This window comes from Triturus cristatus, chromosome 6 (assembly GCF_964204655.1).
Source record: "Triturus cristatus chromosome 6, aTriCri1.1, whole genome shotgun sequence".
Taxonomy (NCBI): Eukaryota; Metazoa; Chordata; class Amphibia; order Caudata; family Salamandridae; genus Triturus; species Triturus cristatus.
The window spans coordinates 882,699,792-882,724,289 of NC_140589.1; the positions used below are offsets into that span (position 1 = coordinate 882,699,792).

At 46.1% G+C, this 24,498-nt stretch overlaps 25 non-coding genes across 25 annotated transcripts; 12 read left to right on the plus strand and 13 right to left on the minus strand.

Moving 5' to 3' along the window:
• Positions 1–623: 623 nt before the first annotated feature.
• TRNAR-ACG (transfer RNA arginine (anticodon ACG)) lies at positions 624–696 on the minus strand. The gene has a single exon. It is a non-coding gene; the product is annotated as a tRNA-Arg (tRNA).
• Positions 697–1,470: 774 nt separating this feature from the next.
• On the plus strand, positions 1,471–1,577 carry LOC146818770 (U6 spliceosomal RNA). Its single transcript, XR_014963723.1, has one exon. It is a non-coding gene; the product is annotated as a U6 spliceosomal RNA (small nuclear RNA).
• A 1,013-nt stretch (positions 1,578–2,590) lies between these two features.
• TRNAR-ACG (transfer RNA arginine (anticodon ACG)) lies at positions 2,591–2,663 on the minus strand. The gene has a single exon. It is a non-coding gene; the product is annotated as a tRNA-Arg (tRNA).
• A 774-nt stretch (positions 2,664–3,437) lies between these two features.
• LOC146818772 (U6 spliceosomal RNA) lies at positions 3,438–3,544 on the plus strand. The gene has a single exon (XR_014963724.1). It is a non-coding gene; the product is annotated as a U6 spliceosomal RNA (small nuclear RNA).
• A 1,013-nt stretch (positions 3,545–4,557) lies between these two features.
• Positions 4,558–4,630, minus strand: TRNAR-ACG (transfer RNA arginine (anticodon ACG)). The gene has a single exon. It is a non-coding gene; the product is annotated as a tRNA-Arg (tRNA).
• A 772-nt stretch (positions 4,631–5,402) lies between these two features.
• On the plus strand, positions 5,403–5,509 carry LOC146818774 (U6 spliceosomal RNA). The gene has a single exon (XR_014963725.1). It is a non-coding gene; the product is annotated as a U6 spliceosomal RNA (small nuclear RNA).
• Positions 5,510–6,516: 1,007 nt separating this feature from the next.
• TRNAR-ACG (transfer RNA arginine (anticodon ACG)) lies at positions 6,517–6,589 on the minus strand. The gene has a single exon. It is a non-coding gene; the product is annotated as a tRNA-Arg (tRNA).
• A 774-nt stretch (positions 6,590–7,363) lies between these two features.
• On the plus strand, positions 7,364–7,470 carry LOC146818776 (U6 spliceosomal RNA). The gene has a single exon (XR_014963726.1). It is a non-coding gene; the product is annotated as a U6 spliceosomal RNA (small nuclear RNA).
• Positions 7,471–8,477: 1,007 nt separating this feature from the next.
• Positions 8,478–8,550, minus strand: TRNAR-ACG (transfer RNA arginine (anticodon ACG)). The gene has a single exon. It is a non-coding gene; the product is annotated as a tRNA-Arg (tRNA).
• A 774-nt stretch (positions 8,551–9,324) lies between these two features.
• Positions 9,325–9,431, plus strand: LOC146818778 (U6 spliceosomal RNA). The gene has a single exon (XR_014963727.1). It is a non-coding gene; the product is annotated as a U6 spliceosomal RNA (small nuclear RNA).
• Positions 9,432–10,444: 1,013 nt separating this feature from the next.
• Positions 10,445–10,517, minus strand: TRNAR-ACG (transfer RNA arginine (anticodon ACG)). The gene has a single exon. It is a non-coding gene; the product is annotated as a tRNA-Arg (tRNA).
• A 774-nt stretch (positions 10,518–11,291) lies between these two features.
• LOC146818780 (U6 spliceosomal RNA) lies at positions 11,292–11,398 on the plus strand. Its single transcript, XR_014963729.1, has one exon. It is a non-coding gene; the product is annotated as a U6 spliceosomal RNA (small nuclear RNA).
• Positions 11,399–12,411: 1,013 nt separating this feature from the next.
• Positions 12,412–12,484, minus strand: TRNAR-ACG (transfer RNA arginine (anticodon ACG)). The gene has a single exon. It is a non-coding gene; the product is annotated as a tRNA-Arg (tRNA).
• Positions 12,485–13,258: 774 nt separating this feature from the next.
• Positions 13,259–13,365, plus strand: LOC146818782 (U6 spliceosomal RNA). Its single transcript, XR_014963730.1, has one exon. It is a non-coding gene; the product is annotated as a U6 spliceosomal RNA (small nuclear RNA).
• A 1,013-nt stretch (positions 13,366–14,378) lies between these two features.
• On the minus strand, positions 14,379–14,451 carry TRNAR-ACG (transfer RNA arginine (anticodon ACG)). Its single transcript has one exon. It is a non-coding gene; the product is annotated as a tRNA-Arg (tRNA).
• A 774-nt stretch (positions 14,452–15,225) lies between these two features.
• Positions 15,226–15,332, plus strand: LOC146818784 (U6 spliceosomal RNA). Its single transcript, XR_014963731.1, has one exon. It is a non-coding gene; the product is annotated as a U6 spliceosomal RNA (small nuclear RNA).
• Positions 15,333–16,345: 1,013 nt separating this feature from the next.
• On the minus strand, positions 16,346–16,418 carry TRNAR-ACG (transfer RNA arginine (anticodon ACG)). The gene has a single exon. It is a non-coding gene; the product is annotated as a tRNA-Arg (tRNA).
• Positions 16,419–17,192: 774 nt separating this feature from the next.
• Positions 17,193–17,299, plus strand: LOC146818786 (U6 spliceosomal RNA). The gene has a single exon (XR_014963732.1). It is a non-coding gene; the product is annotated as a U6 spliceosomal RNA (small nuclear RNA).
• A 1,013-nt stretch (positions 17,300–18,312) lies between these two features.
• TRNAR-ACG (transfer RNA arginine (anticodon ACG)) lies at positions 18,313–18,385 on the minus strand. Its single transcript has one exon. It is a non-coding gene; the product is annotated as a tRNA-Arg (tRNA).
• A 774-nt stretch (positions 18,386–19,159) lies between these two features.
• Positions 19,160–19,266, plus strand: LOC146818788 (U6 spliceosomal RNA). Its single transcript, XR_014963733.1, has one exon. It is a non-coding gene; the product is annotated as a U6 spliceosomal RNA (small nuclear RNA).
• A 1,013-nt stretch (positions 19,267–20,279) lies between these two features.
• On the minus strand, positions 20,280–20,352 carry TRNAR-ACG (transfer RNA arginine (anticodon ACG)). The gene has a single exon. It is a non-coding gene; the product is annotated as a tRNA-Arg (tRNA).
• Positions 20,353–21,126: 774 nt separating this feature from the next.
• Positions 21,127–21,233, plus strand: LOC146818790 (U6 spliceosomal RNA). The gene has a single exon (XR_014963734.1). It is a non-coding gene; the product is annotated as a U6 spliceosomal RNA (small nuclear RNA).
• Positions 21,234–22,246: 1,013 nt separating this feature from the next.
• TRNAR-ACG (transfer RNA arginine (anticodon ACG)) lies at positions 22,247–22,319 on the minus strand. The gene has a single exon. It is a non-coding gene; the product is annotated as a tRNA-Arg (tRNA).
• Positions 22,320–23,093: 774 nt separating this feature from the next.
• LOC146818792 (U6 spliceosomal RNA) lies at positions 23,094–23,200 on the plus strand. Its single transcript, XR_014963735.1, has one exon. It is a non-coding gene; the product is annotated as a U6 spliceosomal RNA (small nuclear RNA).
• Positions 23,201–24,213: 1,013 nt separating this feature from the next.
• Positions 24,214–24,286, minus strand: TRNAR-ACG (transfer RNA arginine (anticodon ACG)). The gene has a single exon. It is a non-coding gene; the product is annotated as a tRNA-Arg (tRNA).
• Between the last annotated feature and the right edge of the window lie 212 nt (positions 24,287–24,498).

The following is a 24,498-nucleotide window of genomic DNA, read 5'->3' on the forward strand; positions in this document are numbered from 1 at the left end:
GGGTAAGCTGAAAAACACCAGGCATGATTGGGCACCAGGTCCTCTAGGCCCTTGGAGGACATATCGGCGCTGCATCCCTCAGTTTCTGAGGTCCAAGAAATGTTCACCCTCCACCCTAATAGAGAGGTCTTGGCCGATCGTGGCCGATCGGGGCAGAAGGGAGCAGGGCAAGATGCTCATGCTCATGATCCTGCTCTAATAATGAACTGCCTTCCTCTCTCCTTACCTGTGGTTCTGCCTGGCTGCTTGGTTCCAGTTGTAGGCCTACATCCCACAGGCAATTTGCTTGTCCCTCTCACACATGTAAATGGGTCAGCACTCAAGTGCACACACCTGCCTGCACCCACAGACCCTCTCACACACACTTTTCTCAACAAGATTTTTTCCTAGTTTAGAGACTCAGAGACCCATGTTGAAATACAAAAGCAGCACACCACATGACGGCCTTCACATAGAATCCAGCAGCAAATGGGAAACTTTTAACTAGCCGTGGTCCTATTACTGCAGCCCTACCATGGAACGACTGCTGGATGAGTCCTGCTCGAGAATATTGAACCTACAACAAGTCTGAGGTAAATAAGAATTCCACAGGAATACCATAAAACAGGGACCTATGACCCTTTCGAGCCAGATAGGAGTCGAACCTACAATCTTCTGATCCGTAGTCAGACGCGTTATCCATTGCGCCACTGGCCCCATGTAGGATTACCCATACTTTTGTCCTTAAGAGGACCAGAAGTTGTGTGTGTGTGTGTGTGTGTGTGTTTTAAAACACCATTCCATCAACCTTTTTAGCCACGTTTACTGCTCACAACCAGAAGACACAAGTAAACCCACCTGACCTCCTGAAATTCTGTTCTGTCAGGTGTTCCTAACTTATACAAAGGACTTTAGGAGGACGAAGGACCTAAAAGTCAGGGGAAATGGTCCTAGGTCCAAGGAAATGTTTTAGATCAGCCTCAGTTTCTTAAATATTCTGCATTAACATCATCAGTTCCACGTCTGTGTGGAGCTGATCTTGAGGACTCCTTAATCAGCAGGCGGGTACAACAATAAAGTGTTTAATATTACAATACAGGCGAAAATTCAGACACCTTGTCATAGGCTCACCTTGTCCAGGGACCCAAGCATGCTGCCTTTCACCTCTCAGAGCCCTTCACCTAACCTACTGTGCAGCTGTCTCACCTTTAATATCACTGTTCCACAGGCAGCATGATGTCACAATGTTCCTTGTCAGTAGCCTGAACCATGAGCCTTTGCAACCCTGGCATAATCTACATACTTCCAATTGGTGAAGTCTTGGACCACAAATGCAGTGAAGAATAATGGATTGTTACTCTTCATGCATTTTTGCCCATTGGCTCAGATTTGAATGCTTACTGGCCATACGAGCATCTCTGCCAGGCCACCCTATGTCTAGAGACCGTAGATTTAGAGAGTTTATAAACATTGTAGGTTCATCAATGAAGTGTGCTCGCTTCGGCGGCACATATACTAAAATTGGAACGATACAGAGAAGATTAGCATGGCCCCTGCGCAAGGATGACACGCAAATTCGTGAAGCGTTCCATATTTTTACCAGCTTTCAGGAGAGAAATGTTCTATGTTTTCAAGACTAATTGAAATAATAAAGCAGGTTCCAGTGCTTTCCTCCTAATATCTATTTTTCAATTTGTCTCTCCTCAACATTTTTAATGTATTTACCTCGCAGTAATGAAGGTGCACTCTATGGCCAGCTGCATTTAGCAAGGAAGCCTGCAGGACTTCTGGGACTTTTCTTTCCCTTCTTCAGCCTCCCTGTCATTATTCTTCACAACCCCCAAATCTATACTGCTGCCAGCGATGCGTTGCTTTGTGGGAAGCAAGAGAAAGAGAAGGGGAGGGCCTATGCAAATGATGGCCTCAGGGCTGTCTGGGAGTCCCTTTTCAGCAGTACTGTTAAAATCCGCCTTGCAACCAGATTGGTCGGGTAAGCTGAAAAACACCAGGCATGATTGGGCACCAGGTCCTCTAGGCCCTTGGAGGACATATCGGCGCTGCATCCCTCAGTTTCTGAGGTCCAAGAAATGTTCACCCTCCACCCTAATAGAGAGGTCTTGGCCGATCGTGGCCGATCGGGGCAGAAGGGAGCAGGGCAAGATGCTCATGCTCATGATCCTGCTCTAATAATGAACTGCCTTCCTCTCTCCTTACCTGTGGTTCTGCCTGGCTGCTTGGTTCCAGTTGTAGGCCTACATCCCACAGGCAATTTGCTTGTCCCTCTCACACATGTAAATGGGTCAGCACTCAAGTGCACACACCTGCCTGCACCCACAGACCCTCTCACACACACTTTTCTCAACAAGATTTTTTCCTAGTTTAGAGACTCAGAGACCCATGTTGAAATACAAAAGCAGCACACCACATGACGGCCTTCACATAGAATCCAGCAGCAAATGGGAAACTTTTAACTAGCCGTGGTCCTATTACTGCAGCCCTACCATGGAACGACTGCTGGATGAGTCCTGCTCGAGAATATTGAACCTACAACAAGTCTGAGGTAAATAAGAATTCCACAGGAATACCATAAAACAGGGACCTATGACCCTTTCGAGCCAGATAGGAGTCGAACCTACAATCTTCTGATCCGTAGTCAGACGCGTTATCCATTGCGCCACTGGCCCCATGTAGGATTACCCATACTTTTGTCCTTAAGAGGACCAGAAGTTGTGTGTGTGTGTGTGTGTGTGTGTTTTAAAACACCATTCCATCAACCTTTTTAGCCACGTTTACTGCTCACAACCAGAAGACACAAGTAAACCCACCTGACCTCCTGAAATTCTGTTCTGTCAGGTGTTCCTAACTTATACAAAGGACTTTAGGAGGACGAAGGACCTAAAAGTCAGGGGAAATGGTCCTAGGTCCAAGGAAATGTTTTAGATCAGCCTCAGTTTCTTAAATATTCTGCATTAACATCATCAGTTCCACGTCTGTGTGGAGCTGATCTTGAGGACTCCTTAATCAGCAGGCGGGTACAACAATAAAGTGTTTAATATTACAATACAGGCGAAAATTCAGACACCTTGTCATAGGCTCACCTTGTCCAGGGACCCAAGCATGCTGCCTTTCACCTCTCAGAGCCCTTCACCTAACCTACTGTGCAGCTGTCTCACCTTTAATATCACTGTTCCACAGGCAGCATGATGTCACAATGTTCCTTGTCAGTAGCCTGAACCATGAGCCTTTGCAACCCTGGCATAATCTACATACTTCCAATTGGTGAAGTCTTGGACCACAAATGCAGTGAAGAATAATGGATTGTTACTCTTCATGCATTTTTGCCCATTGGCTCAGATTTGAATGCTTACTGGCCATACGAGCATCTCTGCCAGGCCACCCTATGTCTAGAGACCGTAGATTTAGAGAGTTTATAAACATTGTAGGTTCATCAATGAAGTGTGCTCGCTTCGGCGGCACATATACTAAAATTGGAACGATACAGAGAAGATTAGCATGGCCCCTGCGCAAGGATGACACGCAAATTCGTGAAGCGTTCCATATTTTTACCAGCTTTCAGGAGAGAAATGTTCTATGTTTTCAAGACTAATTGAAATAATAAAGCAGGTTCCAGTGCTTTCCTCCTAATATCTATTTTTCAATTTGTCTCTCCTCAACATTTTTAATGTATTTACCTCGCAGTAATGAAGGTGCACTCTATGGCCAGCTGCATTTAGCAAGGAAGCCTGCAGGACTTCTGGGACTTTTCTTTCCCTTCTTCAGCCTCCCTGTCATTATTCTTCACAACCCCCAAATCTATACTGCTGCCAGCGATGCGTTGCTTTGTGGGAAGCAAGAGAAAGAGAAGGGGAGGGCCTATGCAAATGATGGCCTCAGGGCTGTCTGGGAGTCCCTTTTCAGCAGTACTGTTAAAATCCGCCTTGCAACCAGATTGGTCGGGTAAGCTGAAAAACACCAGGCATGATTGGGCACCAGGTCCTCTAGGCCCTTGGAGGACATATCGGCGCTGCATCCCTCAGTTTCTGAGGTCCAAGAAATGTTCACCCTCCACCCTAATAGAGAGGTCTTGGCCGATCGTGGCCGATCGGGGCAGAAGGGAGCAGGGCAAGATGCTCATGCTCATGATCCTGCTCTAATAATGAACTGCCTTCCTCTCTCCTTACCTGTGGTTCTGCCTGGCTGCTTGGTTCCAGTTGTAGGCCTACATCCCACAGGCAATTTGCTTGTCCCTCTCACACATGTAAATGGGTCAGCACTCAAGTGCACACACCTGCCTGCACCCACAGACCCTCTCACACACACTTTTCTCAACAAGATTTTTTCCTAGTTTAGAGACTCAGAGACCCATGTTGAAATACAAAAGCAGCACACCACATGACGGCCTTCACATAGAATCCAGCAGCAAATGGGAAACTTTTAACTAGCCGTGGTCCTATTACTGCAGCCCTACCATGGAACGACTGCTGGATGAGTCCTGCTCGAGAATATTGAACCTACAACAAGTCTGAGGTAAATAAGAATTCCACAGGAATACCATAAAACAGGGACCTATGACCCTTTCGAGCCAGATAGGAGTCGAACCTACAATCTTCTGATCCGTAGTCAGACGCGTTATCCATTGCGCCACTGGCCCCATGTAGGATTACCCATACTTTTGTCCTTAAGAGGACCAGAAGTTGTGTGTGTGTGTGTGTGTGTGTTTTAAAACACCATTCCATCAACCTTTTTAGCCACGTTTACTGCTCACAACCAGAAGACACAAGTAAACCCACCTGACCTCCTGAAATTCTGTTCTGTCAGGTGTTCCTAACTTATACAAAGGACTTTAGGAGGACGAAGGACCTAAAAGTCAGGGGAAATGGTCCTAGGTCCAAGGAAATGTTTTAGATCAGCCTCAGTTTCTTAAATATTCTGCATTAACATCATCAGTTCCACGTCTGTGTGGAGCTGATCTTGAGGACTCCTTAATCAGCAGGCGGGTACAACAATAAAGTGTTTAATATTACAATACAGGCGAAAATTCAGACACCTTGTCATAGGCTCACCTTGTCCAGGGACCCAAGCATGCTGCCTTTCACCTCTCAGAGCCCTTCACCTAACCTACTGTGCAGCTGTCTCACCTTTAATATCACTGTTCCACAGGCAGCATGATGTCACAATGTTCCTTGTCAGTAGCCTGAACCATGAGCCTTTGCAACCCTGGCATAATCTACATACTTCCAATTGGTGAAGTCTTGGACCACAAATGCAGTGAAGAATAATGGATTGTTACTCTTCATGCATTTTTGCCCATTGGCTCAGATTTGAATGCTTACTGGCCATACGAGCATCTCTGCCAGGCCACCCTATGTCTAGAGACCGTAGATTTAGAGAGTTTATAAACATTGTAGGTTCATCAATGAAGTGTGCTCGCTTCGGCGGCACATATACTAAAATTGGAACGATACAGAGAAGATTAGCATGGCCCCTGCGCAAGGATGACACGCAAATTCGTGAAGCGTTCCATATTTTTACCAGCTTTCAGGAGAGAAATGTTCTATGTTTTCAAGACTAATTGAAATAATAAAGCAGGTTCCAGTGCTTTCCTCCTAATATCTATTTTTCAATTTGTCTCTCCTCAACATTTTTAATGTATTTACCTCGCAGTAATGAAGGTGCACTCTATGGCCAGCTGCATTTAGCAAGGAAGCCTGCAGGACTTCTGGGACTTTTCTTTCCCTTCTTCAGCCTCCCTGTCATTATTCTTCACAACCCCCAAATCTATACTGCTGCCAGCGATGCGTTGCTTTGTGGGAAGCAAGAGAAAGAGAAGGGGAGGGCCTATGCAAATGATGGCCTCAGGGCTGTCTGGGAGTCCCTTTTCAGCAGTACTGTTAAAATCCGCCTTGCAACCAGATTGGTCGGGTAAGCTGAAAAACACCAGGCATGATTGGGCACCAGGTCCTCTAGGCCCTTGGAGGACATATCGGCGCTGCATCCCTCAGTTTCTGAGGTCCAAGAAATGTTCACCCTCCACCCTAATAGAGAGGTCTTGGCCGATCGTGGCCGATCGGGGCAGAAGGGAGCAGGGCAAGATGCTCATGATCCTGCTCTAATAATGAACTGCCTTCCTCTCTCCTTACCTGTGGTTCTGCCTGGCTGCTTGGTTCCAGTTGTAGGCCTACATCCCACAGGCAATTTGCTTGTCCCTCTCACACATGTAAATGGGTCAGCACTCAAGTGCACACACCTGCCTGCACCCACAGACCCTCTCACACACACTTTTCTCAACAAGATTTTTTCCTAGTTTAGAGACTCAGAGACCCATGTTGAAATACAAAAGCAGCACACACCATGACGGCCTTCACATAGAATCCAGCAGCAAATGGGAAACTTTTAACTAGCCGTGGTCCTATTACTGCAGCCCTACCATGGAACGACTGCTGGATGAGTCCTGCTCGAGAATATTGAACCTACAACAAGTCTGAGGTAAATAAGAATTCCACAGGAATACCATAAAACAGGGACCTATGGCCCTTTCGAGCCAGATAGGAGTCGAACCTACAATCTTCTGATCCGTAGTCAGACGCGTTATCCATTGCGCCACTGGCCCCATGTAGGATTACCCATACTTTTGTCCTTAAGAGGACCAGAAGTTGTGTGTGTGTGTGTGTGTGTGTGTTTTAAAACACCATTCCATCAACCTTTTTAGCCACGTTTACTGCTCACAACCAGAAGACACAAGTAAACCCACCTGACCTCCTGAAATTCTGTTCTGTCAGGTGTTCCTAACTTATACAAAGGACTTTAGGAGGACGAAGGACCTAAAAGTCAGGGGAAATGGTCCTAGGTCCAAGGAAATGTTTTAGATCAGCCTCAGTTTCTTAAATATTCTGCATTAACATCATCAGTTCCACGTCTGTGTGGAGCTGATCTTGAGGACTCCTTAATCAGCAGGCGGGTACAACAATAAAGTGTTTAATATTACAATACAGGCGAAAATTCAGACACCTTGTCATAGGCTCACCTTGTCCAGGGACCCAAGCATGCTGCCTTTCACCTCTCAGAGCCCTTCACCTAACCTACTGTGCAGCTGTCTCACCTTTAATATCACTGTTCCACAGGCAGCATGATGTCACAATGTTCCTTGTCAGTAGCCTGAACCATGAGCCTTTGCAACCCTGGCATAATCTACATACTTCCAATTGGTGAAGTCTTGGACCACAAATGCAGTGAAGAATAATGGATTGTTACTCTTCATGCATTTTTGCCCATTGGCTCAGATTTGAATGCTTACTGGCCATACGAGCATCTCTGCCAGGCCACCCTATGTCTAGAGACCGTAGATTTAGAGAGTTTATAAACATTGTAGGTTCATCAATGAAGTGTGCTCGCTTCGGCGGCACATATACTAAAATTGGAACGATACAGAGAAGATTAGCATGGCCCCTGCGCAAGGATGACACGCAAATTCGTGAAGCGTTCCATATTTTTACCAGCTTTCAGGAGAGAAATGTTCTATGTTTTCAAGACTAATTGAAATAATAAAGCAGGTTCCAGTGCTTTCCTCCTAATATCTATTTTTCAATTTGTCTCTCCTCAACATTTTTAATGTATTTACCTCGCAGTAATGAAGGTGCACTCTATGGCCATCTGCATTTAGCAAGGAAGCCTGCAGGACTTCTGGGACTTTTCTTTCCCTTCTTCAGCCTCCCTGTCATTATTCTTCACAACCCCCAAATCTATACTGCTGCCAGCGATGCGTTGCTTTGTGGGAAGCAAGAGAAAGAGAAGGGGAGGGCCTATGCAAATGATGGCCTCAGGGCTGTCTGGGAGTCCCTTTTCAGCAGTACTGTTAAAATCCGCCTTGCAACCAGATTGGTCGGGTAAGCTGAAAAACACCAGGCATGATTGGGCACCAGGTCCTCTAGGCCCTTGGAGGACATATCGGCGCTGCATCCCTCAGTTTCTGAGGTCCAAGAAATGTTCACCCTCCACCCTAATAGAGAGGTCTTGGCCGATCGTGGCCGATCGGGGCAGAAGGGAGCAGGGCAAGATGCTCATGATCCTGCTCTAATAATGAACTGCCTTCCTCTCTCCTTACCTGTGGTTCTGCCTGGCTGCTTGGTTCCAGTTGTAGGCCTACATCCCACAGGCAATTTGCTTGTCCCTCTCACACATGTAAATGGGTCAGCACTCAAGTGCACACACCTGCCTGCACCCACAGACCCTCTCACACACACTTTTCTCAACAAGATTTTTTCCTAGTTTAGAGACTCAGAGACCCATGTTGAAATACAAAAGCAGCACACCACATGACGGCCTTCACATAGAATCCAGCAGCAAATGGGAAACTTTTAACTAGCCGTGGTCCTATTACTGCAGCCCTACCATGGAACGACTGCTGGATGAGTCCTGCTCGAGAATATTGAACCTACAACAAGTCTGAGGTAAATAAGAATTCCACAGGAATACCATAAAACAGGGACCTATGACCCTTTCGAGCCAGATAGGAGTCGAACCTACAATCTTCTGATCCGTAGTCAGACGCGTTATCCATTGCGCCACTGGCCCCATGTAGGATTACCCATACTTTTGTCCTTAAGAGGACCAGAAGTTGTGTGTGTGTGTGTGTGTGTGTGTTTTAAAACACCATTCCATCAACCTTTTTAGCCACGTTTACTGCTCACAACCAGAAGACACAAGTAAACCCACCTGACCTCCTGAAATTCTGTTCTGTCAGGTGTTCCTAACTTATACAAAGGACTTTAGGAGGACGAAGGACCTAAAAGTCAGGGGAAATGGTCCTAGGTCCAAGGAAATGTTTTAGATCAGCCTCAGTTTCTTAAATATTCTGCATTAACATCATCAGTTCCACGTCTGTGTGGAGCTGATCTTGAGGACTCCTTAATCAGCAGGCGGGTACAACAATAAAGTGTTTAATATTACAATACAGGCGAAAATTCAGACACCTTGTCATAGGCTCACCTTGTCCAGGGACCCAAGCATGCTGCCTTTCACCTCTCAGAGCCCTTCACCTAACCTACTGTGCAGCTGTCTCACCTTTAATATCACTGTTCCACAGGCAGCATGATGTCACAATGTTCCTTGTCAGTAGCCTGAACCATGAGCCTTTGCAACCCTGGCATAATCTACATACTTCCAATTGGTGAAGTCTTGGACCACAAATGCAGTGAAGAATAATGGATTGTTACTCTTCATGCATTTTTGCCCATTGGCTCAGATTTGAATGCTTACTGGCCATACGAGCATCTCTGCCAGGCCACCCTATGTCTAGAGACCGTAGATTTAGAGAGTTTATAAACATTGTAGGTTCATCAATGAAGTGTGCTCGCTTCGGCGGCACATATACTAAAATTGGAACGATACAGAGAAGATTAGCATGGCCCCTGCGCAAGGATGACACGCAAATTCGTGAAGCGTTCCATATTTTTACCAGCTTTCAGGAGAGAAATGTTCTATGTTTTCAAGACTAATTGAAATAATAAAGCAGGTTCCAGTGCTTTCCTCCTAATATCTATTTTTCAATTTGTCTCTCCTCAACATTTTTAATGTATTTACCTCGCAGTAATGAAGGTGCACTCTATGGCCAGCTGCATTTAGCAAGGAAGCCTGCAGGACTTCTGGGACTTTTCTTTCCCTTCTTCAGCCTCCCTGTCATTATTCTTCACAACCCCCAAATCTATACTGCTGCCAGCGATGCGTTGCTTTGTGGGAAGCAAGAGAAAGAGAAGGGGAGGGCCTATGCAAATGATGGCCTCAGGGCTGTCTGGGAGTCCCTTTTCAGCAGTACTGTTAAAATCCGCCTTGCAACCAGATTGGTCGGGTAAGCTGAAAAACACCAGGCATGATTGGGCACCAGGTCCTCTAGGCCCTTGGAGGACATATCGGCGCTGCATCCCTCAGTTTCTGAGGTCCAAGAAATGTTCACCCTCCACCCTAATAGAGAGGTCTTGGCCGATCGTGGCCGATCGGGGCAGAAGGGAGCAGGGCAAGATGCTCATGCTCATGATCCTGCTCTAATAATGAACTGCCTTCCTCTCTCCTTACCTGTGGTTCTGCCTGGCTGCTTGGTTCCAGTTGTAGGCCTACATCCCACAGGCAATTTGCTTGTCCCTCTCACACATGTAAATGGGTCAGCACTCAAGTGCACACACCTGCCTGCACCCACAGACCCTCTCACACACACTTTTCTCAACAAGATTTTTTCCTAGTTTAGAGACTCAGAGACCCATGTTGAAATACAAAAGCAGCACACCACATGACGGCCTTCACATAGAATCCAGCAGCAAATGGGAAACTTTTAACTAGCCGTGGTCCTATTACTGCAGCCCTACCATGGAACGACTGCTGGATGAGTCCTGCTCGAGAATATTGAACCTACAACAAGTCTGAGGTAAATAAGAATTCCACAGGAATACCATAAAACAGGGACCTATGACCCTTTCGAGCCAGATAGGAGTCGAACCTACAATCTTCTGATCCGTAGTCAGACGCGTTATCCATTGCGCCACTGGCCCCATGTAGGATTACCCATACTTTTGTCCTTAAGAGGACCAGAAGTTGTGTGTGTGTGTGTGTGTGTGTGTTTTAAAACACCATTCCATCAACCTTTTTAGCCACGTTTACTGCTCACAACCAGAAGACACAAGTAAACCCACCTGACCTCCTGAAATTCTGTTCTGTCAGGTGTTCCTAACTTATACAAAGGACTTTAGGAGGACGAAGGACCTAAAAGTCAGGGGAAATGGTCCTAGGTCCAAGGAAATGTTTTAGATCAGCCTCAGTTTCTTAAATATTCTGCATTAACATCATCAGTTCCACGTCTGTGTGGAGCTGATCTTGAGGACTCCTTAATCAGCAGGCGGGTACAACAATAAAGTGTTTAATATTACAATACAGGCGAAAATTCAGACACCTTGTCATAGGCTCACCTTGTCCAGGGACCCAAGCATGCTGCCTTTCACCTCTCAGAGCCCTTCACCTAACCTACTGTGCAGCTGTCTCACCTTTAATATCACTGTTCCACAGGCAGCATGATGTCACAATGTTCCTTGTCAGTAGCCTGAACCATGAGCCTTTGCAACCCTGGCATAATCTACATACTTCCAATTGGTGAAGTCTTGGACCACAAATGCAGTGAAGAATAATGGATTGTTACTCTTCATGCATTTTTGCCCATTGGCTCAGATTTGAATGCTTACTGGCCATACGAGCATCTCTGCCAGGCCACCCTATGTCTAGAGACCGTAGATTTAGAGAGTTTATAAACATTGTAGGTTCATCAATGAAGTGTGCTCGCTTCGGCGGCACATATACTAAAATTGGAACGATACAGAGAAGATTAGCATGGCCCCTGCGCAAGGATGACACGCAAATTCGTGAAGCGTTCCATATTTTTACCAGCTTTCAGGAGAGAAATGTTCTATGTTTTCAAGACTAATTGAAATAATAAAGCAGGTTCCAGTGCTTTCCTCCTAATATCTATTTTTCAATTTGTCTCTCCTCAACATTTTTAATGTATTTACCTCGCAGTAATGAAGGTGCACTCTATGGCCAGCTGCATTTAGCAAGGAAGCCTGCAGGACTTCTGGGACTTTTCTTTCCCTTCTTCAGCCTCCCTGTCATTATTCTTCACAACCCCCAAATCTATACTGCTGCCAGCGATGCGTTGCTTTGTGGGAAGCAAGAGAAAGAGAAGGGGAGGGCCTATGCAAATGATGGCCTCAGGGCTGTCTGGGAGTCCCTTTTCAGCAGTACTGTTAAAATCCGCCTTGCAACCAGATTGGTCGGGTAAGCTGAAAAACACCAGGCATGATTGGGCACCAGGTCCTCTAGGCCCTTGGAGGACATATCGGCGCTGCATCCCTCAGTTTCTGAGGTCCAAGAAATGTTCACCCTCCACCCTAATAGAGAGGTCTTGGCCGATCGTGGCCGATCGGGGCAGAAGGGAGCAGGGCAAGATGCTCATGCTCATGATCCTGCTCTAATAATGAACTGCCTTCCTCTCTCCTTACCTGTGGTTCTGCCTGGCTGCTTGGTTCCAGTTGTAGGCCTACATCCCACAGGCAATTTGCTTGTCCCTCTCACACATGTAAATGGGTCAGCACTCAAGTGCACACACCTGCCTGCACCCACAGACCCTCTCACACACACTTTTCTCAACAAGATTTTTTCCTAGTTTAGAGACTCAGAGACCCATGTTGAAATACAAAAGCAGCACACCACATGACGGCCTTCACATAGAATCCAGCAGCAAATGGGAAACTTTTAACTAGCCGTGGTCCTATTACTGCAGCCCTACCATGGAACGACTGCTGGATGAGTCCTGCTCGAGAATATTGAACCTACAACAAGTCTGAGGTAAATAAGAATTCCACAGGAATACCATAAAACAGGGACCTATGACCCTTTCGAGCCAGATAGGAGTCGAACCTACAATCTTCTGATCCGTAGTCAGACGCGTTATCCATTGCGCCACTGGCCCCATGTAGGATTACCCATACTTTTGTCCTTAAGAGGACCAGAAGTTGTGTGTGTGTGTGTGTGTGTGTGTTTTAAAACACCATTCCATCAACCTTTTTAGCCACGTTTACTGCTCACAACCAGAAGACACAAGTAAACCCACCTGACCTCCTGAAATTCTGTTCTGTCAGGTGTTCCTAACTTATACAAAGGACTTTAGGAGGACGAAGGACCTAAAAGTCAGGGGAAATGGTCCTAGGTCCAAGGAAATGTTTTAGATCAGCCTCAGTTTCTTAAATATTCTGCATTAACATCATCAGTTCCACGTCTGTGTGGAGCTGATCTTGAGGACTCCTTAATCAGCAGGCGGGTACAACAATAAAGTGTTTAATATTACAATACAGGCGAAAATTCAGACACCTTGTCATAGGCTCACCTTGTCCAGGGACCCAAGCATGCTGCCTTTCACCTCTCAGAGCCCTTCACCTAACCTACTGTGCAGCTGTCTCACCTTTAATATCACTGTTCCACAGGCAGCATGATGTCACAATGTTCCTTGTCAGTAGCCTGAACCATGAGCCTTTGCAACCCTGGCATAATCTACATACTTCCAATTGGTGAAGTCTTGGACCACAAATGCAGTGAAGAATAATGGATTGTTACTCTTCATGCATTTTTGCCCATTGGCTCAGATTTGAATGCTTACTGGCCATACGAGCATCTCTGCCAGGCCACCCTATGTCTAGAGACCGTAGATTTAGAGAGTTTATAAACATTGTAGGTTCATCAATGAAGTGTGCTCGCTTCGGCGGCACATATACTAAAATTGGAACGATACAGAGAAGATTAGCATGGCCCCTGCGCAAGGATGACACGCAAATTCGTGAAGCGTTCCATATTTTTACCAGCTTTCAGGAGAGAAATGTTCTATGTTTTCAAGACTAATTGAAATAATAAAGCAGGTTCCAGTGCTTTCCTCCTAATATCTATTTTTCAATTTGTCTCTCCTCAACATTTTTAATGTATTTACCTCGCAGTAATGAAGGTGCACTCTATGGCCAGCTGCATTTAGCAAGGAAGCCTGCAGGACTTCTGGGACTTTTCTTTCCCTTCTTCAGCCTCCCTGTCATTATTCTTCACAACCCCCAAATCTATACTGCTGCCAGCGATGCGTTGCTTTGTGGGAAGCAAGAGAAAGAGAAGGGGAGGGCCTATGCAAATGATGGCCTCAGGGCTGTCTGGGAGTCCCTTTTCAGCAGTACTGTTAAAATCCGCCTTGCAACCAGATTGGTCGGGTAAGCTGAAAAACACCAGGCATGATTGGGCACCAGGTCCTCTAGGCCCTTGGAGGACATATCGGCGCTGCATCCCTCAGTTTCTGAGGTCCAAGAAATGTTCACCCTCCACCCTAATAGAGAGGTCTTGGCCGATCGTGGCCGATCGGGGCAGAAGGGAGCAGGGCAAGATGCTCATGCTCATGATCCTGCTCTAATAATGAACTGCCTTCCTCTCTCCTTACCTGTGGTTCTGCCTGGCTGCTTGGTTCCAGTTGTAGGCCTACATCCCACAGGCAATTTGCTTGTCCCTCTCACACATGTAAATGGGTCAGCACTCAAGTGCACACACCTGCCTGCACCCACAGACCCTCTCACACACACTTTTCTCAACAAGATTTTTTCCTAGTTTAGAGACTCAGAGACCCATGTTGAAATACAAAAGCAGCACACCACATGACGGCCTTCACATAGAATCCAGCAGCAAATGGGAAACTTTTAACTAGCCGTGGTCCTATTACTGCAGCCCTACCATGGAACGACTGCTGGATGAGTCCTGCTCGAGAATATTGAACCTACAACAAGTCTGAGGTAAATAAGAATTCCACAGGAATACCATAAAACAGGGACCTATGACCCTTTCGAGCCAGATAGGAGTCGAACCTACAATCTTCTGATCCGTAGTCAGACGCGTTATCCATTGCGCCACTGGCCCCATGTAGGATTACCCATACTTTTGTCCTTAAGAGGACCAGAAGTTGTGTGTGTGTGTGTGTGTGTGTGTTTTAAAACACCATTCCATCAACCTTTTTAGCCACGTTTACTGCTCACAACCAGAAGACACAAGTAAACCCACCTGACCTCCTGAAATTCTGTTCTGTCAGGTGTTCCTAACTTATACAAAGGACTTTAGGAGGACGAAGGACCTAAAAGTCAGGGGAAATGGTCCTAGGTCCAAGGAAATGTTTTAGATCAGCCTCAGTTTCTTAAATATTCTGCATTAACATCATCAGTTCCACGTCTGTGTGGAGCTGATCTTGAGGACTCCTTAATCAGCAGGCGGGTACAACAATAAAGTGTTTAATATTACAATACAGGCGAAAATTCAGACACCTTGTCATAGGCTCACCTTGTCCAGGGACCCAAGCATGCTGCCTTTCACCTCTCAGAGCCCTTCACCTAACCTACTGTGCAGCTGTCTCACCTTTAATATCACTGTTCCACAGGCAGCATGATGTCACAATGTTCCTTGTCAGTAGCCTGAACCATGAGCCTTTGCAACCCTGGCATAATCTACATACTTCCAATTGGTGAAGTCTTGGACCACAAATGCAGTGAAGAATAATGGATTGTTACTCTTCATGCATTTTTGCCCATTGGCTCAGATTTGAATGCTTACTGGCCATACGAGCATCTCTGCCAGGCCACCCTATGTCTAGAGACCGTAGATTTAGAGAGTTTATAAACATTGTAGGTTCATCAATGAAGTGTGCTCGCTTCGGCGGCACATATACTAAAATTGGAACGATACAGAGAAGATTAGCATGGCCCCTGCGCAAGGATGACACGCAAATTCGTGAAGCGTTCCATATTTTTACCAGCTTTCAGGAGAGAAATGTTCTATGTTTTCAAGACTAATTGAAATAATAAAGCAGGTTCCAGTGCTTTCCTCCTAATATCTATTTTTCAATTTGTCTCTCCTCAACATTTTTAATGTATTTACCTCGCAGTAATGAAGGTGCACTCTATGGCCAGCTGCATTTAGCAAGGAAGCCTGCAGGACTTCTGGGACTTTTCTTTCCCTTCTTCAGCCTCCCTGTCATTATTCTTCACAACCCCCAAATCTATACTGCTGCCAGCGATGCGTTGCTTTGTGGGAAGCAAGAGAAAGAGAAGGGGAGGGCCTATGCAAATGATGGCCTCAGGGCTGTCTGGGAGTCCCTTTTCAGCAGTACTGTTAAAATCCGCCTTGCAACCAGATTGGTCGGGTAAGCTGAAAAACACCAGGCATGATTGGGCACCAGGTCCTCTAGGCCCTTGGAGGACATATCGGCGCTGCATCCCTCAGTTTCTGAGGTCCAAGAAATGTTCACCCTCCACCCTAATAGAGAGGTCTTGGCCGATCGTGGCCGATCGGGGCAGAAGGGAGCAGGGCAAGATGCTCATGCTCATGATCCTGCTCTAATAATGAACTGCCTTCCTCTCTCCTTACCTGTGGTTCTGCCTGGCTGCTTGGTTCCAGTTGTAGGCCTACATCCCACAGGCAATTTGCTTGTCCCTCTCACACATGTAAATGGGTCAGCACTCAAGTGCACACACCTGCCTGCACCCACAGACCCTCTCACACACACTTTTCTCAACAAGATTTTTTCCTAGTTTAGAGACTCAGAGACCCATGTTGAAATACAAAAGCAGCACACCACATGACGGCCTTCACATAGAATCCAGCAGCAAATGGGAAACTTTTAACTAGCCGTGGTCCTATTACTGCAGCCCTACCATGGAACGACTGCTGGATGAGTCCTGCTCGAGAATATTGAACCTACAACAAGTCTGAGGTAAATAAGAATTCCACAGGAATACCATAAAACAGGGACCTATGACCCTTTCGAGCCAGATAGGAGTCGAACCTACAATCTTCTGATCCGTAGTCAGACGCGTTATCCATTGCGCCACTGGCCCCATGTAGGATTACCCATACTTTTGTCCTTAAGAGGACCAGAAGTTGTGTGTGTGTGTGTGTGTGTGTGTTTTAAAACACCATTCCATCAACCTTTTTAGCCACGTTTACTGCTCACAACCAGAAGACACAAGTAAACCCACCTGACCTCCTGAAATTCTGTTCTGTCAGGTGTTCCTAACTTATACAAAGGACTTTAGGAGGACGAAGGACCTAAAAGTCAGGGGAAATGGTCCTAGGTCCAAGGAAATGTTTTAGATCAGCCTCAGTTTCTTAAATATTCTGCATTAACATCATCAGTTCCACGTCTGTGTGGAGCTGATCTTGAGGACTCCTTAATCAGCAGGCGGGTACAACAATAAAGTGTTTAATATTACAATACAGGCGAAAATTCAGACACCTTGTCATAGGCTCACCTTGTCCAGGGACCCAAGCATGCTGCCTTTCACCTCTCAGAGCCCTTCACCTAACCTACTGTGCAGCTGTCTCACCTTTAATATCACTGTTCCACAGGCAGCATGATGTCACAATGTTCCTTGTCAGTAGCCTGAACCATGAGCCTTTGCAACCCTGGCATAATCTACATACTTCCAATTGGTGAAGTCTTGGACCACAAATGCAGTGAAGAATAATGGATTGTTACTCTTCATGCATTTTTGCCCATTGGCTCAGATTTGAATGCTTACTGGCCATACGAGCATCTCTGCCAGGCCACCCTATGTCTAGAGACCGTAGATTTAGAGAGTTTATAAACATTGTAGGTTCATCAATGAAGTGTGCTCGCTTCGGCGGCACATATACTAAAATTGGAACGATACAGAGAAGATTAGCATGGCCCCTGCGCAAGGATGACACGCAAATTCGTGAAGCGTTCCATATTTTTACCAGCTTTCAGGAGAGAAATGTTCTATGTTTTCAAGACTAATTGAAATAATAAAGCAGGTTCCAGTGCTTTCCTCCTAATATCTATTTTTCAATTTGTCTCTCCTCAACATTTTTAATGTATTTACCTCGCAGTAATGAAGGTGCACTCTATGGCCAGCTGCATTTAGCAAGGAAGCCTGCAGGACTTCTGGGACTTTTCTTTCCCTTCTTCAGCCTCCCTGTCATTATTCTTCACAACCCCCAAATCTATACTGCTGCCAGCGATGCGTTGCTTTGTGGGAAGCAAGAGAAAGAGAAGGGGAGGGCCTATGCAAATGATGGCCTCAGGGCTGTCTGGGAGTCCCTTTTCAGCAGTACTGTTAAAATCCGCCTTGCAACCAGATTGGTCGGGTAAGCTGAAAAACACCAGGCATGATTGGGCACCAGGTCCTCTAGGCCCTTGGAGGACATATCGGCGCTGCATCCCTCAGTTTCTGAGGTCCAAGAAATGTTCACCCTCCACCCTAATAGAGAGGTCTTGGCCGATCGTGGCCGATCGGGGCAGAAGGGAGCAGGGCAAGATGCTCATGCTCATGATCCTGCTCTAATAATGAACTGCCTTCCTCTCTCCTTACCTGTGGTTCTGCCTGGCTGCTTGGTTCCAGTTGTAGGCCTACATCCCACAGGCAATTTGCTTGTCCCTCTCACACATGTAAATGGGTCAGCACTCAAGTGCACACACCTGCCTGCACCCACAGACCCTCTCACACACACTTTTCTCAACAAGATTTTTTCCTAGTTTAGAGACTCAGAGACCCATGTTGAAATACAAAAGCAGCACACCACATGACGGCCTTCACATAGAATCCAGCAGCAAATGGGAAACTTTTAACTAGCCGTGGTCCTATTACTGCAGCCCTACCATGGAACGACTGCTGGATGAGTCCTGCTCGAGAATATTGAACCTACAACAAGTCTGAGGTAAATAAGAATTCCACAGGAATACCATAAAACAGGGACCTATGACCCTTTCGAGCCAGATAGGAGTCGAACCTACAATCTTCTGATCCGTAGTCAGACGCGTTATCCATTGCGCCACTGGCCCCATGTAGGATTACCCATACTTTTGTCCTTAAGAGGACCAGAAGTTGTGTGTGTGTGTGTGTGTGTGTGTTTTAAAACACCATTCCATCAACCTTTTTAGCCACGTTTACTGCTCACAACCAGAAGACACAAGTAAACCCACCTGACCTCCTGAAATTCTGTTCTGTCAGGTGTTCCTAACTTATACAAAGGACTTTAGGAGGACGAAGGACCTAAAAGTCAGGGGAAATGGTCCTAGGTCCAAGGAAATGTTTTAGATCAGCCTCAGTTTCTTAAATATTCTGCATTAACATCATCAGTTCCACGTCTGTGTGGAGCTGATCTTGAGGACTCCTTAATCAGCAGGCGGGTACAACAATAAAGTGTTTAATATTACAATACAGGCGAAAATTCAGACACCTTGTCATAGGCTCACCTTGTCCAGGGACCCAAGCATGCTGCCTTTCACCTCTCAGAGCCCTTCACCTAACCTACTGTGCAGCTGTCTCACCTTTAATATCACTGTTCCACAGGCAGCATGATGTCACAATGTTCCTTGTCAGTAGCCTGAACCATGAGCCTTTGCAACCCTGGCATAATCTACATACTTCCAATTGGTGAAGTCTTGGACCACAAATGCAGTGAAGAATAATGGATTGTTACTCTTCATGCATTTTTGCCCATTGGCTCAGATTTGAATGCTTACTGGCCATACGAGCATCTCTGCCAGGCCACCCTATGTCTAGAGACCGTAGATTTAGAGAGTTTATAAACATTGTAGGTTCATCAATGAAGTGTGCTCGCTTCGGCGGCACATATACTAAAATTGGAACGATACAGAGAAGATTAGCATGGCCCCTGCGCAAGGATGACACGCAAATTCGTGAAGCGTTCCATATTTTTACCAGCTTTCAGGAGAGAAATGTTCTATGTTTTCAAGACTAATTGAAATAATAAAGCAGGTTCCAGTGCTTTCCTCCTAATATCTATTTTTCAATTTGTCTCTCCTCAACATTTTTAATGTATTTACCTCGCAGTAATGAAGGTGCACTCTATGGCCAGCTGCATTTAGCAAGGAAGCCTGCAGGACTTCTGGGACTTTTCTTTCCCTTCTTCAGCCTCCCTGTCATTATTCTTCACAACCCCCAAATCTATACTGCTGCCAGCGATGCGTTGCTTTGTGGGAAGCAAGAGAAAGAGAAGGGGAGGGCCTATGCAAATGATGGCCTCAGGGCTGTCTGGGAGTCCCTTTTCAGCAGTACTGTTAAAATCCGCCTTGCAACCAGATTGGTCGGGTAAGCTGAAAAACACCAGGCATGATTGGGCACCAGGTCCTCTAGGCCCTTGGAGGACATATCGGCGCTGCATCCCTCAGTTTCTGAGGTCCAAGAAATGTTCACCCTCCACCCTAATAGAGAGGTCTTGGCCGATCGTGGCCGATCGGGGCAGAAGGGAGCAGGGCAAGATGCTCATGCTCATGATCCTGCTCTAATAATGAACTGCCTTCCTCTCTCCTTACCTGTGGTTCTGCCTGGCTGCTTGGTTCCAGTTGTAGGCCTACATCCCACAGGCAATTTGCTTGTCCCTCTCACACATGTAAATGGGTCAGCACTCAAGTGCACACACCTGCCTGCACCCACAGACCCTCTCACACACACTTTTCTCAACAAGATTTTTTCCTAGTTTAGAGACTCAGAGACCCATGTTGAAATACAAAAGCAGCACACCACATGACGGCCTTCACATAGAATCCAGCAGCAAATGGGAAACTTTTAACTAGCCGTGGTCCTATTACTGCAGCCCTACCATGGAACGACTGCTGGATGAGTCCTGCTCGAGAATATTGAACCTACAACAAGTCTGAGGTAAATAAGAATTCCACAGGAATACCATAAAACAGGGACCTATGACCCTTTCGAGCCAGATAGGAGTCGAACCTACAATCTTCTGATCCGTAGTCAGACGCGTTATCCATTGCGCCACTGGCCCCATGTAGGATTACCCATACTTTTGTCCTTAAGAGGACCAGAAGTTGTGTGTGTGTGTGTGTGTGTGTGTTTTAAAACACCATTCCATCAACCTTTTTAGCCACGTTTACTGCTCACAACCAGAAGACACAAGTAAACCCACCTGACCTCCTGAAATTCTGTTCTGTCAGGTGTTCCTAACTTATACAAAGGACTTTAGGAGGACGAAGGACCTAAAAGTCAGGGGAAATGGTCCTAGGTCCAAGGAAATGTTTTAGATCAGCCTCAGTTTCTTAAATATTCTGCATTAACATCATCAGTTCCACGTCTGTGTGGAGCTGATCTTGAGGACTCCTTAATCAGCAGGCGGGTACAACAATAAAGTGTTTAATATTACAATACAGGCGAAAATTCAGACACCTTGTCATAGGCTCACCTTGTCCAGGGACCCAAGCATGCTGCCTTTCACCTCTCAGAGCCCTTCACCTAACCTACTGTGCAGCTGTCTCACCTTTAATATCACTGTTCCACAGGCAGCATGATGTCACAATGTTCCTTGTCAGTAGCCTGAACCATGAGCCTTTGCAACCCTGGCATAATCTACATACTTCCAATTGGTGAAGTCTTGGACCACAAATGCAGTGAAGAATAATGGATTGTTACTCTTCATGCATTTTTGCCCATTGGCTCAGATTTGAATGCTTACTGGCCATACGAGCATCTCTGCCAGGCCACCCTATGTCTAGAGACCGTAGATTTAGAGAGTTTATAAACATTGTAGGTTCATCAATGAAGTGTGCTCGCTTCGGCGGCACATATACTAAAATTGGAACGATACAGAGAAGATTAGCATGGCCCCTGCGCAAGGATGACACGCAAATTCGTGAAGCGTTCCATATTTTTACCAGCTTTCAGGAGAGAAATGTTCTATGTTTTCAAGACTAATTGAAATAATAAAGCAGGTTCCAGTGCTTTCCTCCTAATATCTATTTTTCAATTTGTCTCTCCTCAACATTTTTAATGTATTTACCTCGCAGTAATGAAGGTGCACTCTATGGCCAGCTGCATTTAGCAAGGAAGCCTGCAGGACTTCTGGGACTTTTCTTTCCCTTCTTCAGCCTCCCTGTCATTATTCTTCACAACCCCCAAATCTATACTGCTGCCAGCGATGCGTTGCTTTGTGGGAAGCAAGAGAAAGAGAAGGGGAGGGCCTATGCAAATGATGGCCTCAGGGCTGTCTGGGAGTCCCTTTTCAGCAGTACTGTTAAAATCCGCCTTGCAACCAGATTGGTCGGGTAAGCTGAAAAACACCAGGCATGATTGGGCACCAGGTCCTCTAGGCCCTTGGAGGACATATCGGCGCTGCATCCCTCAGTTTCTGAGGTCCAAGAAATGTTCACCCTCCACCCTAATAGAGAGGTCTTGGCCGATCGTGGCCGATCGGGGCAGAAGGGAGCAGGGCAAGATGCTCATGCTCATGATCCTGCTCTAATAATGAACTGCCTTCCTCTCTCCTTACCTGTGGTTCTGCCTGGCTGCTTGGTTCCAGTTGTAGGCCTACATCCCACAGGCAATTTGCTTGTCCCTCTCACACATGTAAATGGGTCAGCACTCAAGTGCACACACCTGCCTGCACCCACAGACCCTCTCACACACACTTTTCTCAACAAGATTTTTTCCTAGTTTAGAGACTCAGAGACCCATGTTGAAATACAAAAGCAGCACACCACATGACGGCCTTCACATAGAATCCAGCAGCAAATGGGAAACTTTTAACTAGCCGTGGTCCTATTACTGCAGCCCTACCATGGAACGACTGCTGGATGAGTCCTGCTCGAGAATATTGAACCTACAACAAGTCTGAGGTAAATAAGAATTCCACAGGAATACCATAAAACAGGGACCTATGACCCTTTCGAGCCAGATAGGAGTCGAACCTACAATCTTCTGATCCGTAGTCAGACGCGTTATCCATTGCGCCACTGGCCCCATGTAGGATTACCCATACTTTTGTCCTTAAGAGGACCAGAAGTTGTGTGTGTGTGTGTGTGTGTGTGTTTTAAAACACCATTCCATCAACCTTTTTAGCCACGTTTACTGCTCACAACCAGAAGACACAAGTAAACCCACCTGACCTCCTGAAATTCTGTTCTGTCAGGTGTTCCTAACTTATACAAAGGACTTTAGGAGGACGAAGGACCTAAAAGTCAGGGGAAATGGTCCTAGGTCCAAGGAAATGTTTTAGATCAGCCTCAGTTTCTTAAATATTCTGCATTAACATCATCAGTTCCACGTCTGTGTGGAGCTGATCTTGAGGACTCCTTAATCAGCAGGCGGGTACAACAATAAAGTGTTTAATATTACAATACAGGCGAAAATTCAGACACCTTGTCATAGGCTCACCTTGTCCAGGGACCCAAGCATGCTGCCTTTCACCTCTCAGAGCCCTTCACCTAACCTACTGTGCAGCTGTCTCACCTTTAATATCACTGTTCCACAGGCAGCATGATGTCACAATGTTCCTTGTCAGTAGCCTGAACCATGAGCCTTTGCAACCCTGGCATAATCTACATACTTCCAATTGGTGAAGTCTTGGACCACAAATGCAGTGAAGAATAATGGATTGTTACTCTTCATGCATTTTTGCCCATTGGCTCAGATTTGAATGCTTACTGGCCATACGAGCATCTCTGCCAGGCCACCCTATGTCTAGAGACCGTAGATTTAGAGAGTTTATAAACATTGTAGGTTCATCAATGAAGTGTGCTCGCTTCGGCGGCACATATACTAAAATTGGAACGATACAGAGAAGATTAGCATGGCCCCTGCGCAAGGATGACACGCAAATTCGTGAAGCGTTCCATATTTTTACCAGCTTTCAGGAGAGAAATGTTCTATGTTTTCAAGACTAATTGAAATAATAAAGCAGGTTCCAGTGCTTTCCTCCTAATATCTATTTTTCAATTTGTCTCTCCTCAACATTTTTAATGTATTTACCTCGCAGTAATGAAGGTGCACTCTATGGCCAGCTGCATTTAGCAAGGAAGCCTGCAGGACTTCTGGGACTTTTCTTTCCCTTCTTCAGCCTCCCTGTCATTATTCTTCACAACCCCCAAATCTATACTGCTGCCAGCGATGCGTTGCTTTGTGGGAAGCAAGAGAAAGAGAAGGGGAGGGCCTATGCAAATGATGGCCTCAGGGCTGTCTGGGAGTCCCTTTTCAGCAGTACTGTTAAAATCCGCCTTGCAACCAGATTGGTCGGGTAAGCTGAAAAACACCAGGCATGATTGGGCACCAGGTCCTCTAGGCCCTTGGAGGACATATCGGCGCTGCATCCCTCAGTTTCTGAGGTCCAAGAAATGTTCACCCTCCACCCTAATAGAGAGGTCTTGGCCGATCGTGGCCGATCGGGGCAGAAGGGAGCAGGGCAAGATGCTCATGCTCATGATCCTGCTCTAATAATGAACTGCCTTCCTCTCTCCTTACCTGTGGTTCTGCCTGGCTGCTTGGTTCCAGTTGTAGGCCTACATCCCACAGGCAATTTGCTTGTCCCTCTCACACATGTAAATGGGTCAGCACTCAAGTGCACACACCTGCCTGCACCCACAGACCCTCTCACACACACTTTTCTCAACAAGATTTTTTCCTAGTTTAGAGACTCAGAGACCCATGTTGAAATACAAAAGCAGCACACCACATGACGGCCTTCACATAGAATCCAGCAGCAAATGGGAAACTTTTAACTAGCCGTGGTCCTATTACTGCAGCCCTACCATGGAACGACTGCTGGATGAGTCCTGCTCGAGAATATTGAACCTACAACAAGTCTGAGGTAAATAAGAATTCCACAGGAATACCATAAAACAGGGACCTATGACCCTTTCGAGCCAGATAGGAGTCGAACCTACAATCTTCTGATCCGTAGTCAGACGCGTTATCCATTGCGCCACTGGCCCCATGTAGGATTACCCATACTTTTGTCCTTAAGAGGACCAGAAGTTGTGTGTGTGTGTGTGTGTGTGTTTTAAAACACCATTCCATCAACCTTTTTAGCCACGTTTACTGCTCACAACCAGAAGACACAAGTAAACCCACCTGACCTCCTGAAATTCTGTTCTGTCAGGTGTTCCTAACTTATACAAAGGACTTTAGGAGGACGAAGGACCTA